The 13623-nt window shown below is 37.5% G+C and overlaps 2 protein-coding genes across 3 annotated transcripts in view; one reads left to right on the forward strand and one right to left on the reverse strand.

Moving 5' to 3' along the window:
* The window catches only part of SPSB4 (splA/ryanodine receptor domain and SOCS box containing 4), a 344833-nt gene that overhangs the window by 290498 nt on the left and 40712 nt on the right, over positions 1-13623 (forward strand). The window lies entirely within an intron of this gene.
* The window catches only part of LOC308072856 (tripartite motif-containing protein 42-like), a 58468-nt gene that overhangs the window by 21094 nt on the left and 23751 nt on the right, over positions 1-13623 (reverse strand). The window contains 1 exon segment of the mRNA XM_080410336.1: positions 1-13623. This exon segment is cut by the window's right edge and continues 23751 nt beyond it. The gene's annotated coding sequence lies outside the window, so the exon portion shown is untranslated.

A 13623-nucleotide genomic window follows, 5' to 3' on the forward strand; every position in this document is an offset into this window, starting at 1 on the left:
CTGTTTGATGGAATTACTCCTGGACAATGCTGGTTGCTCTGGTTTGGGTTTCAGTATGCCAAGCTCATTTGAGTTTAGATGTTTGCAAGGTCCGTTTGGTATAATCTTAGGACACTTGTCTGCTACCCTTTCACAGACATGACCAAGTTATTCCCGTTGCTGTGTTTTCTCAGACTAACCGGTACATTAATTGCATTTTTTGGATGATAGAAGCAGGTATCTGTTCCACATCTAGTTGAGATTTCTGAAGCGCTTAGTATAATAATAAACACTTCCTCTTTCAGCTTTCAGTATAAATTAGAGCACATTAATACTTTACAGAGATTAGTGTCTATGTTTTTTGGCATACCTTCTTTGCCTATAATAATATAACATTTTTTGTTGCTCTTCAGTCACTTCCCTTCTAACAGTCAAGTTTTTCTCTTGTGTGGCTGCTGAAAGATCTTTTCTTTTTATAACCACAATATTTGTCCATTAAGTCTCTTTAGAACATCACACATTCCCCTGAAGGAAGGGTATGAATGTCAGTCTTCAACAAACTTACTTCACTGGATCTTTATACCTGTCTGAATCCATCAGTTGCTACCCTACCCTGGCCCTCAAGCTCAAACCCTGCAGACAGCTGATTTTTGGTGGTTTGTTTGGGGTTTTTTTTCCAGTAAAGTTGACCACTTTTTACTTCACAAGACCAAAGAAAATGAAGAAAATAAAAGCTTGTCAGCTTTTGCTAAAAAAGAAAACCAAGCATTTTAATACCTTCATTTTCCTAAGGGAGAGTAAACAGCCTAACCTGAAGATTATTTTTTGTTTCGAATAAGCCAATGCTGAGAGAAGTGTGAAGTGATAAGTTTAAAAGACTTGGTTTCTCAGTCAAGTGTCTTATCCTAATAGCTAAAAAAATCATAATTCCCTTTAGGGAAATGGATAAGGAATAGAAAAATGACAGTTTCGGTAATGTCAAAGACAGCAAAATTTGAAATACAGTTAAGGCATTAGCAGTTAAGTTTCAATATCCTATAGTAGAACCCTGATTCTTTTCCGACACATTCTTTCTCTTCCCTTGCTTCTTAGCTCATCTTGTCTCTTTGCTTTGTAAGGTTTCCAGTCCTGACATTTAGTCTGTTTTTTGCACAATGCCTTGTACCATAAATCCCTCACCATGGGTGAGATCAGAGTGTACCACTTAATTTTGTTCTGGCACAGAATAAATACTGCTTTTATGCTGAACAATACCAGCAAGTGCCAGACAAGTAGGAATAGATGGTTGCAAAGACATGCTCCATTAAACCAATGGACTTGCCAAGTTCTCTCTTTCAGGCTTAACAAGAACATTGAAGTCCTTCTGTCTCATTGTCAAGCTACCTTATGTAATTTTTCTCCTCGAGAGAGAAATCTACGACCAAGGTTTCATTTCTAGTGATCCAACTATCAAAAGCTATTTTTTCCAGTTTATTTATTCTTTTTTTGACAATAATAAAAATACATAAATGCAAGTAATTATTCTTTTAAGCACTTGAATTTTCATGAGTAATACTAATTTCTCTCAGTCCTTAAGGAAGTAACTATGCTAAGCATCCTTAGACATAGGGGAGGAAAAGCCAGTTTCCATCTTATACTCGCCATGGCCAGTGGGAGAAAAGTGTGAGCCAAAGTTGTTATCCTGTGTTCCTCGAGGTGTTTCTTGAGTTCTTTTCTTCTCCAAGTTGGTATCTTTCAAAGCCCCTATTTACATTCCATTTAGGGATTTTCCAGGATTTTCTTTATTTGGGGATTTTTTTCAGGTTCTTAGTGACATGGAGCAATTTTTATTGAGACATCAGATGTTTTTTCTAACTTTTTTTTTTTTTTTTTTTTTTTTTTTGGCACAACACAATGTGGTTATCAGCACTTCTGGTTTCAGGAGGTAGGATCAAGAACTCTTCAATACCTTTCTTACTTATGTATTCCCATAACTGAATCAGTCTTCAGTTGTTTCTGAAAGGGCAGTTTCCTCATTCATTTAGGTCAGTTTCAGTCAATAATTTTCCACATTATTAAAAAAAAATACCATGGTGAAGATAACAGGCAAAGGCAGAGTGTATAACCAGAAGTAAAGGCAAATAGATTACCTAGAGCTCCAATACAGGGTCTGAGATATTACTTGAAGACTCTGTGGAGTTTGTAGCTAAAGAAACAAAAAGCGTTTAAGTGTTTAATGTTTATTCGAGGAAATAAGCATTTTCCCCCCCTTCCTATGCAGAATAGCAAGAATAAGATTGAAAAGTGGAAGTATTGATTCTTTTAGATGTAAATTGTGCAGGCTATGGCTGCCCATGTCTTCTGCCTAGCCTATGCCTGCCTTCCCTCAGCAGCAAATTCCCTATGACATTTGTATAGCACAATAATGAAAAGTGTGATTTTGGTTTTTTTCCCCTTACCTTAAAATTAATAAATAGTAACAAAAACTTTTAACAACGAAAGGAATGAAAAAAACTACTAACATCTTTCAACCATCTGTAATCTACATCTAGCTGTAGACAAACCTTGAGGTGGGAACTGGGTTGTCTGCTACCTAAACCAGATTTTGTCTCCGTTGTTTTAGAATATATTCCTGCTGGTTTGAGTTGCCTTTGGTAGCTAATCTGTCAGTGGGAGACCTGCAGGCAGAAAGAAGTATAACATCGACCTGGCTGGGGCATATGCACAGTGAAAAGAAAAGACAGAGGTCAGCTTGTGGTGATGGCAGGAGGAACTGGTAGATCACAGAGATGCACATTTTATTTTCTTAAGAAAATTGTATCACTTTGGCTTTTGCCATCTATTTCTAACCCTTATGCCCCTTTCTGCTATCTTGTGCCCTTGCTTGTTTCCTACAGTGTCAGCATAACAAAGATTTTATTAACAATAATGTACATCTACAGAGTTTTATGAATTCAAGGGCACAATAGATCTGGTAATCTGTTTTCTTTCCTTGCAAGGTGAGTGGCTGTGAGATTTAAATATAGGTTTTGCAAAAGCAACGCAAAATGGAGGTGACATAAAACACAAGATAACAAAAAATACATGCAGTCAGATACTATCAAGTACACTGGAATAGAAAATGCAAAATGTTTTTAATTCAGCACTAATATCGTAGTATTCTTGATGTAGAAGTTCCATGAAGTCCATAATGTTTTGGGGGAGGAGAGTGTGGAGAGCAAAAAGCAAAGACAGAAATCAGAATTCTTTCTAACATGTTCTTTGATGACTAGTTTGAACTAATATGCACAAACTTGCACCTCAGAGATGTACTTTTTAAAAAATCGATTACACCCATTGATGAATTCTCCAAGACTGTATGATTTATACCAATGTAGCATAACTTGATTTCTTGCCTGTGTAAAAAAGATCAATGTAAAATCACTATTACAAAGATTTATTCATGGGTACACAATAGTTTCTGTCTGCCTAATCAAATATATTGTACCAAAACCAAATTTCAGTTGGTGCAAATTTGTGCCCAGACTAGCTGGAAAGTGCTGTATCTGCAGTACCATTTAGTTGTGAGAATTTATCAGTGGCATTCTTAAACGATGAGACTTTAAAAACACACTTTTGAGACATTTCCTTAACATTGATAGTGTCATTTCGGATGTCCTTAATGACATTATAATTTTTTTATTGTTGTTGTTTGCTGTTTCCTTCCTTCCCAGCAATGCCTCTGAGGCTTTTCAAATTCATACAAAGCTCAGAAAAATGTCACACACAGTTCTTTGCCTGCTTCCTCACAGCTTTGTTGTCTAAAGAAAAACCTTGCAAAGGAATAAGGTTTGCCTAAAGAAAATTAGAAGGTATGTGAAGTTGCTTATCTGAAGTCCTAGTTCAATATGCAAAGATGAAAGCTCTCCATTTCAAGGACATATATTTAGGTTTTGAATATAATTACTCTGATTACATGAGTGTGTCTGTATCTGTATAGGGAATAATCTTTTGGGTAAGAGAAAAGATGGATTAGCTCACTAGATGTTATAGCTCACTAGAACAAAAAGTAAAGTAAAATGTGCAAAACTTTTTTATTCTCTCTTTACAGCTTTGCATCCAGTTCAGTAATTTTCTTGAAGGGAAGCAAATGTAGCTAGCAGCTGTTTAGAAGGGGGTATGTATCTAGTCATTTTGTACTGCTACGGTACCACAGATGACCCAGCTAAGCTACAGTGTAAACTGCTACTGGGGGGGGGGGTTTGGTGGTTTTTGTTGTTGTTGCTTTTTACTGTCCTTTACTTTCTTCTTCTCTAGCGTATAGCAGGTGAACTCATGCTGGCTAAAGACTAGCATGCAATCTTCTGGTGGGGAGACAGTGAAGTTCCCTGTAGCTCCCAACTTAGATCTGGATTTGTTTGATTTGTGGAGATCATTTTGTATCACTGCTACATTAACAGGTCATTGCACTTTTACCACGAGATTGACTATTTTTCAGTCTTGAATTTCTCACAGTACTGAATCAGTTTGATGTTTGTTTTCTCTGGCAAACTGTTCCAATGGAATATTTCCCTCAACACCTCCTGTGTTGCATTTGAAGGAGGACAGCTCACAAGCACTTGAGTTGGGAGGTGCACTGAGACCCTGTGGTTTAAATGCCCAGGTGTCATGGAAGCTGGGATGGTGGAGACCTATAGGCATCTAGAAGCAGTAAGAGAACAAGATAAAGAGAATTCTTAGTGAGACCAGAAAAGAACAAAGATAGCTATAGACAAAAATAGCTAGGGCTAATAGTTGGCATTTTGAACTAAGAAGAATACACGGGGAGGCAGAGAAGATGAAACTGATTTGGAAAATAGGGTCTTTGGATGACGTGGTGTAGGATACTAAAGAAGGAAAATGCCATTCAATTAGATTTTTTTTATTTATGTGGTAAAAAATATGAACTAAAAGATTACAAAAATTAGCAGTAGATGAGAATTGGAAGTCAATTGTAAGAACTGTATTTCCAGAAAAAAAAAAAAACAAAAAACACCATTCTTTTTGTATCTTTCATTTGTTTGTGGATACTAAATCACATGTTAAAAATGTGTGTGTATCATTCCTCAAGGCAATTGGGACTCTCAGGCACACTAAGGGAATGTGTTTCAAAGCCCTCTATCTGTCCACTTTTGCCCAAAGCCTCTGGAAATATTATTGTGGTTGCTATCCCTATTCTTCAAAAGGATCAATATGCATCTTCATTTATTTGATCAATGATGTAAAGGTGAAAGTAGAAGGGTATTTCATTTTTAGCAAAATGTGATGCTGCAACAGTCGAAGCAGAAGAAAGTTATCCTTTATCGGTGTATGTAGTCAGCATATGCATTATCATTATATCACGTATCAAAATTTAACATATTCTCCTATATGTGTGCGTTTAATACATACTTTCTAGTCTTATATAGCTTAATACATTTCCATCTCTTTCTCTATTGGAAAAAAAACCCCTGTAATACAAAACTAACATCTTTGGAGATCTTTATTTTTTCATATGTGCCTTCATTTCCATTATCTGTCTGAAGCAACAGATCAATACATTATTTTGTCCAATACAAATGTTTCAGTATTCAGGTATCCTGCCTGCTCATAAGAAATTAGAAGATTCCTGCAATTAGACCCCATCTACATTTTATTCCACTTTGTTATTCTAATAGACAGAATAGAACAATTTACTTGGAAGGAACTGTATAGTCCAGCTGCCTGAGCATTTCCCTTTTCATTCTCAAAGTCAACAATCACACTTTCTGCAACTACTGTATTCAAAAGGAGCCACAAGCAACGATTCAAAAAATTCCATTTAATGGAAGTCAGATGCATGAGTATTTAGAGTCTTTAGAATTGCCCTGCTATACATGGTTACTGCTCCCAAAACCATGAGCACAGTCCGTCCACATAGACTAAGCACTGTACGAATTTGCAACCCGGGCCAGCCCTGAGGAGTTAATAATCTAAGCAAGAAATGAATGGGAGGAATGTTTGTTACTGAACTAAAATAAGTGGAAAAGCTATATTTAAGAGCTTCTGTAGCTTTTGAGACTTTTATGTTCAGGGGATACATGGTTTACCCAGTATCCTGAAAGAAGACAGTTGTGGTGGTGGTTTTATTCCTTATGTCAGGGCCTTCTGAGTCTGATTGCAATGTTTTATCTGTGCCACAAATGTCTTTCAAAATGATAGTATTGACTAAAACAGAGATGACTAATCCTTTCAATTTTTATTCTTAAAAAAGGAAATAAAACCTCTAATTGCTTTCTTGCCCAGAGTGCAGAAAAGCAGAGCTCTGCCAAAATCATCCCTTGTTAAGCACCAGCTCCAAGTCTAGCTATTAGGATGAAACCTTTCAGGAAAGATGTTTGCAGTTGTTTTGGTAAGCTCTATATTGGCTTAAACAGTTAAAAGCAGGTCCCAGTCACAGTGTTTTAGAAACCAGACACTCTCCTATGTCAAGGATGCTTTGGCATAATTGCAGTGAACACTGGGATAAAATTATCATCTTATAGCAGTCATTTGGCAGAGAAGCATATGTTGGTTACAGGTGATAGCAGCATAGTACAGTGGAATATTGTGCATTTCTCCTTTGCTTTTCAAGCTAAGCTATCTTGCGTCTAGACCTCAGCTGCTGCTGCTCAGTCTTCCCTTGTGCTCTTTTCTGGCTTACCCTCGTCACTGTTCTCTTTTCTTCCCATGGAAAGCAGGGATGTATTTCTAGAGCTGGATGCAGCATTGCCATGCATGAGTGAAGCTGGGCCTGTGGCAATCTACAGGGGAGTAATCGAGTGTGGGGACTAAGATGCGAGGCAGTGATTTGAGTCCTGCTGAGAGCAGCAGCTACAATGTTGCAGCAGTAGTACCGAGTGAGCTCACCTGCATGCAGGAAAATTTTAATCTACGCTGAGCCTAAAGTGTGACTAGGTTTACCTATATGTTCATCCCTCTTCTCAAACAGTATTATTTCTTAATTTAAGGAGAGGCACACAGCTCTGTTTAAAATCACCTGGTAAGACTGGAGCTTTGTGATATGTAAAGAATTATTACAATCTTCATAAATGTGTAAGTTTTTGGGACAGGCTGAGGGGAGGAAGTATTTTTTAGCAGTGAGAATTGGCAGTAGGATTAGAATGAATTTTTTATTTGTGTAAAATCTTATTTGTGAGTGCAAGAGCTCCTGCTCCTTTCTTGACTATATCACTTGGGAGCATAGGAACTGCCATATTGCATCAAACCAGTCATTTGTCTACTGCAGCACACCCTTGCCAGCAGTGACTGACATCAAATGCTTCACAAGGCAGTGAGAGAAACCTGTAAGGAGGCCAGAGTGAGAAACACTGATATTGAGGAAAATGTATTTTTTTATTCCTGATTTTGGTTTGGTTTTAACCCGACAAAATGGATTGAAGCAAAGCCCAAAAGCCATTATCTGTTTGTGATGGCATTTTAAATTTTCCCTTTTGAAAATTCATGATGTGTCATCAAAACCTAAAGAAACTGCTTAAATAAGAAGGTAAGGGGGGAAAAAGTGTTCGCCTGCATTGAAACGTGCATCTATTGCAGTGTAGGAAGAAATTATTTTTCTTGTTTATCATAACAAGAAAATATATGTACCGTTGCATCTACATCCTGCCTTCTAGCCTACACTCTTCCAACAGACATTTCATAGTAAATGTGTGTGTGCTTCAGCATTCTTTAAAGGTAGATTCTGCTTCAGCTGTGTTTCCAAAGGGGAATGTCCCCAGGAATGCTTGATAATTTGCCCAAATCTAGGGGCTGTATGTAGCCATAGATACTAAACACATTGCGATGCAGAGCCAGCAGAGTAAGTCGCAAGTTTTCCATCAACAGTGCTCTACTATGTATTGGAAGCTGATGAATACAAAACACTTTAAAATATTTCTTGTATAGATTTTTTTTTTATTATTCCCTCTGCTCTGAAACCTTACTATCAGATTTCCAAGTTTTTAGGATACTAAGCAAACCATTGATAGAAAGTATCTCCATTGAGCAAAAATGACAAAATGGGAACAAATAGCTCATTTTCCAGGACAAAAGTCTCATAAAACTGGTGGATGTGGAAAGCAGGAATAAAAGTGGTCAATAAATCCCTCTGGAAAGGAAAAGGGTCTTTGCAGTTTTGTTTCAAATTGAACAGTAATAGTGAATTGAATTCACTAATAGTGAACATGTTGGTTCTGGTTCTAACTCATATCCATCATTGGATTAAGATATGGAAATAGTTCTAGCTGTCATGGTGAGAACTAACCAAGACTCCTTCTTTTCAAATGTAGATTCTTAGAACTTAGGTTGCAAACTACTTCTGCTCTGTATCTTTTCCATTACATCTGGAGCAAGGTTTTTGTATTGTGTTGAACTGGAGCTTCAGCAGTGATGGTGATCTTCAGTCATCTTGAAAATTTTAAATGAAAGCCAATTCTTTAATGTGATGCAACTCCCTGGGTGGTGACTCCATTTGTAAGTGGTGCCCTAGTTTCATGCATATTATGCTGCATATTTTATTCTTTTTTTGCTGTAACAAGTCTCTGTATTTTACATGTTGGTAAATACCAAAGGGTTGTTTTCTTGCAGACCATTGTTAGAGTCCTCGTTACGAGTTGTCCTCGTTACTGTCAGTTTAAATCACCTTGAAATACAGTGGATTCTTAAGTAGGAAATGAGTACTGAAGGCACTGATTGATTGAAAAGATGGTAGGATAAACAGAAATAGAGAAGAAGGATGTGACTGAAAGAAGAGATCACATGTGCAAACAGCTGGTGAAGAAAAAAAGCAGTGAATATAATGGGGCTAAACAACCATAAAACAGAGAAATGTAGTACTGGCAATGACTTGCATTCCTGCAACATCTTTCATCCAGAATTGTCTTCAGACACCACAGAGATCTCATCATTCATCCCTCCAAAGCAGTCACCTTTCAGGTGAAGGTGAGAAAACCAGATTAGAAAGATACAGAGAAGAAAGATTGCTAAAATCTAAGGAGAGAGAGGCAGAATAGGCAAACCTAGTTTTCAAGAATGTTTTACAAAGCATCCTACTCAAAAGTGAGTCACGGCCCTACACTGAAGGCATGGCTATTACATCATAATTTATATTGTGTCTGGGACCTCATCTTGGAACAAACAGTTGGTGGTGTCAGGTACGATTAAACTGGAAGACCTAATCCCCTTTGAGAACAGTACTTTGGGGCTGGTTCTGCCACATGCAAATGTCATCTCCTAGTCTCGTCCTAGTTGCCCCAGGGATCTGTCATTAGGGAACTGTGATCTCCAGCCAGTCCCTGTTTGGACTGGGGATATAATATACTACAAAGGAAATCCACGTGTCACTTCAGGCAAAATTATAATTTCCATTATAGTTGGGCACACAGGAAAAATATTAAGGCAAAACCCGTTTCTGCCAATTGTTTCTAAGAAATCTGACAAACTTGTCAGTCAGAAGGGTTAAAGTTGGTTCTTCACATTGTGGGTGCAAGGTCTTTCATCTCCAGTCCACCCACAGGCTGAAATCATTGCAGGTGTAATGGTGTACTCAGTGACGGAATTGCAGATATAGGCAGTCCTGTTTGAAAACAGAAGTGTGATCATATCATTCTATGTACATTCATGCCCACAATTCCTAAGCACAGGCAGAAGAGGATTTGTTCTTTCTCTCCTCTGTGAACATTTCACATTCCTAAAGAATAGACTTGCATTTTGCAACCACGAAGTCAAAGCCATCTTAGACTATAAGAAAGAGAGACTATTATAGATCAGGGAATGGCACGTCAGTGTGTCGCTGAATTCAGTAATTCAGTTAAGAGCATTGGCAGTCTAATACACATTCAACTGCATAATGTTGCACGCAGCTGTGCTCAGCCACATGGTGGCATAAGATGGGACAAGCATTTCATCTTCAGCTACACTGATTTTTGTATTCATCATGTGCAGTGTGCTGGGTGCGTGTGGGCTGCTGGAGAAAATTCTATCCAAGTTACTGCATAGCCGTGTCTGGATGCTGACTGATTACACCTGCCACATTTCATTTTTAGACAGGTTCATATTAACCTTCTGTGCTACAAAGTGTAGTCCCCTTTCACAACGCCTCAGACTGAATTCCTGAGAAGATGCCTCATGTTTCCCCTTTAAATAAAAAAAAGGCAGAAGGATATATGCTGTTTAACAAAGTGATGCCGGAGGATTTGAATCTTCTCCGTTTCTCCCTGCCCTGTTTCCTTACTGCCATTCTTCTACCATCTAGATATGCTGGTATGTGATTCAATTTTAAGTAGCACGACTCTGTCAACTGGCACATGAAATAAAGGTGCATGCACAGCCCTGGAGATACATGCATGTGCTGTGCACCTGAGAAAAGCTAATAGCTGTTACTTAGGGAATTATTTCAAAATCTCCACTCTGCCTCCTAGATTTCATTTCACTCAACTCATTCAGATTAAAATACTCCCTTCTTGTTGCTTCTGTTTGTATAGCTTCATCCTTGACTTCACAGGTCCACTGCAATTTTTTTGGTTGAGGAGCAGGGAAAGCTTTTTGTTTTCACGTTGTCATCTAGTTCAGAGATTTATTCCCACTATCTCTGTACTTTTGTTTTGATAATTGATACTTCATATCATCTGAGCTGACATTCCATTGTATCCCATTTTACTGATATTACTCTCACCCATGTGATTAAGTGCTTAACTAACAACTGTGACAAATTAAACTATTTTCTCTTCACTGTAAAAAGAACCCAAAATGTATGTTTAAGGCATTTTTTGCACTATTTTGTTATTATCAGGTGAAGCATGAACTCCAGATTTCAGTTTTGAAAATATTTCTAGCTCTTGAAAACGTCTGCACAAGGTTGTGTTGTGCCACTGGCAAAGCTCCAAACATACTTAAGAGCATTCCTCTAGAGTGTTAGATTTTTACAACCTGTGTAAGTTGAATGCCCTTTCCAGGCTCTGAAGGGATTTCAGTACAACTTGTAGACTGAGAGAGACACGAGTGAACCAGTGGATACTATGCTGCAATGTCTGTAAGGTTGAGTTTGGCTGAACCTTATACTTGGGCAAATTGCCTCCTGCGACTTCTGTTGCATACCTGTGTGGCAACCAGAGTCAAAGGTCTTTTAAGGAATTCATGTCAGGCTGTTGAAAAGAGTGTTAGAAGAAGGCAGACATAAGTTTCCTGGTGCAAGCAGTATCTCTACTGCCATCTGGATAGATTTCAGCACTTGTTTCCTTAATGCATGTATGTAGAACAAGCAGATAAAATATAATACTGAGGCACCTATCTTCCAGCACTCCCATTTGTTCCTGTTGTGCTCTCTATAGCCATTTCTTCCTCTCTCCACACCTGATGACTTCAGTCATCAGTAGCCGACCAAAGTAATACATATGACATGTCTGATGGAGGATGTAGGTTCCTAGATGGGAGTTACAGTACTGAAGCAGTTATTCTTTGCTTGTGCTGGTCTTATGCTTCTGTAAAACAGCACAATTCATATTTTTCCCATGACTTGCACTAAACCTTTCAGCAAATTAGTTTGTGTCTAATTTTGTCAGTCAGGCCATACTAACTTATTTCAACTGACAAATCAGCCTGCAGTTTTACCTAAATGTAAATGTTTTCTGTACTGTGGGAGTTCTTAAATGTAGCTAGTACTTGAAATGTAAACTCTGTGATACGACAAAGATAACTGTGCAGTCTTTATTCAACAATTTTGCACCAGTGAGTGACTTTTTATTCATCTAGCAAAGTAACTTGTTACAGTCCTTGATTAGTTTTTCTATCATTATAGCTTTTCTAGTTCTTTCTTCCTCTCTTTCTTTTAAGTATTTATATTCTAAAGTATGTATCTGTCCCTTAGCACAGTAAAATTTAATCATTGTTTTCTTACAAACAATTCAGCTCATTCAAATGCTCAGCAGAGGCATTTATAACAAGGTCAAAAACATGACTCAATGAAGATCTCCAGATTTCAGTGAAATGATAATGCTGCTGTTGTAGGAAGAGAAATGATCTCTGTTTCTTTAGAAAATATGCAGATACATTGAACAAACACCCAAATTATATTTCTGTATGAAGCAAGCTTTTATTATTCTTTGAAAGCAGGGTAACTGCTTTTCTAAAAAACTGCTGTTATCTGTAAGCAAATCTCATTACTATGCAAAACCCCTCATGTTAAATCTTATGGGGATGTGGTTTATATTAAACTCAGGATAGCAAATCTAGTTGTGGTTTCAGTCCTCTCTAACTCAGATCTATCTTAACTTGGCAATAGAAAATATAATTTATTTATTAGAGAAAATAATATCAGAGGCCTTTTAGCCTTTTGTTTCATTTTTGACTTGCGGTATAATTTCATGAGTACATTTCAGAGAGAGAGAGTTTAGAAGAAAATAGTTTTGTAATCATGAACTGCTGGATCACAGGTAGCAATCAGCATGAAGTTGCCAGCTGTGTCAATGGGCATGATTTATTGAAGGCAAATAATCAGCCTTTATCAGAGTGGATGGAAAGAACAAATTAATATGGTGACACTAGTAATAATGAAGAGGGGAAAAAAAGTTGTTGTTTTTTTTCTAGTACACTACAGAATATCACTGAGATAATGTAATTTTACAATGGTTCAAAAAGCTTGTTTTATAAAGAGTTAAATGAGCAGGGAAAGATTATTTTTTTTTTATGTTACAGTCCTTAGTCCACTGCTTAGTGAACACAAATTGAGAAGAATCTGATCATTTGGGTTTATAGAAAGCACATTCTAAACAACATATAAATCTGCACAATGCTGAAGAATCAACAATTTGCCCTGGGTCAATAAATCAAATTACATGTGAAGAGTTATTTGTTCCACTTCCTGAAAATTAAGCTGGTTTGTTACAGTATTTTTAGAAAGATGCAAAACCGTTTCCACCAAGGACTTGCAACCCTAGCTTATCAAGTCTTATACACACTCGTTACAGTGATCTTCGCGGTGTCAGCCATATGTCCCAGCAAAGCGCAATCAGCTCCTCATGTAAAGCTGGGTATAATGTTTTCCTTACAAGTCTTACACAGGAGTAGAGCTGGAAAGCTGGTGTGTTTTACCAATGCTTCTCTGCAGGCGTACTGTTTTGAGGAGCCATGCAAAGTGGGAAGAAAAGTAATCAGATTGGAAGCTGCACTACAATTTACCAGAGCAGATCATAGAGGAAAACTTCTTAATTCACATAGTTTTAATCAAATCAGGATCAAAGTAGTTAATTGATTTATTAATGACAATAATTAACAAGCAATCAATACAGCATACTTTCAGGATCAGTATCAGCAATACAGCGTAATAAACCATAACGCTAGATGCTTACAGAATGTTAATAAACACAGATTTCTCAACACCCTTCTATAACTAATCTAAGCAATTTACAGAAGTGGAAATGCCAGCGGAGCAACTGCTGGTTGTTTTCAGGCTGTTTTGATGCTGCTGTCTTTCCTTTTCTCTCCCATCTCTGTTAAATATTTTCCTTGCTTCTTTTACAGTCCTTTCAAGCCGACTTCTAATTTTTTTCAAAAGTGTCTCTGTTACAGTTTAATGTGGCTGATGATTGTCTTTCTTAGTGTTACAGTTTTGGGGAAAATGATCTCTCAGACAGTTTGGGCTCTTTTTGGCACACA

Source organism: Falco punctatus (genome assembly GCF_963210335.1).
Source record: "Falco punctatus genome assembly, chromosome: 13".
Lineage (NCBI taxonomy): Eukaryota > Metazoa > Chordata > Aves > Falconiformes > Falconidae > Falco > Falco punctatus.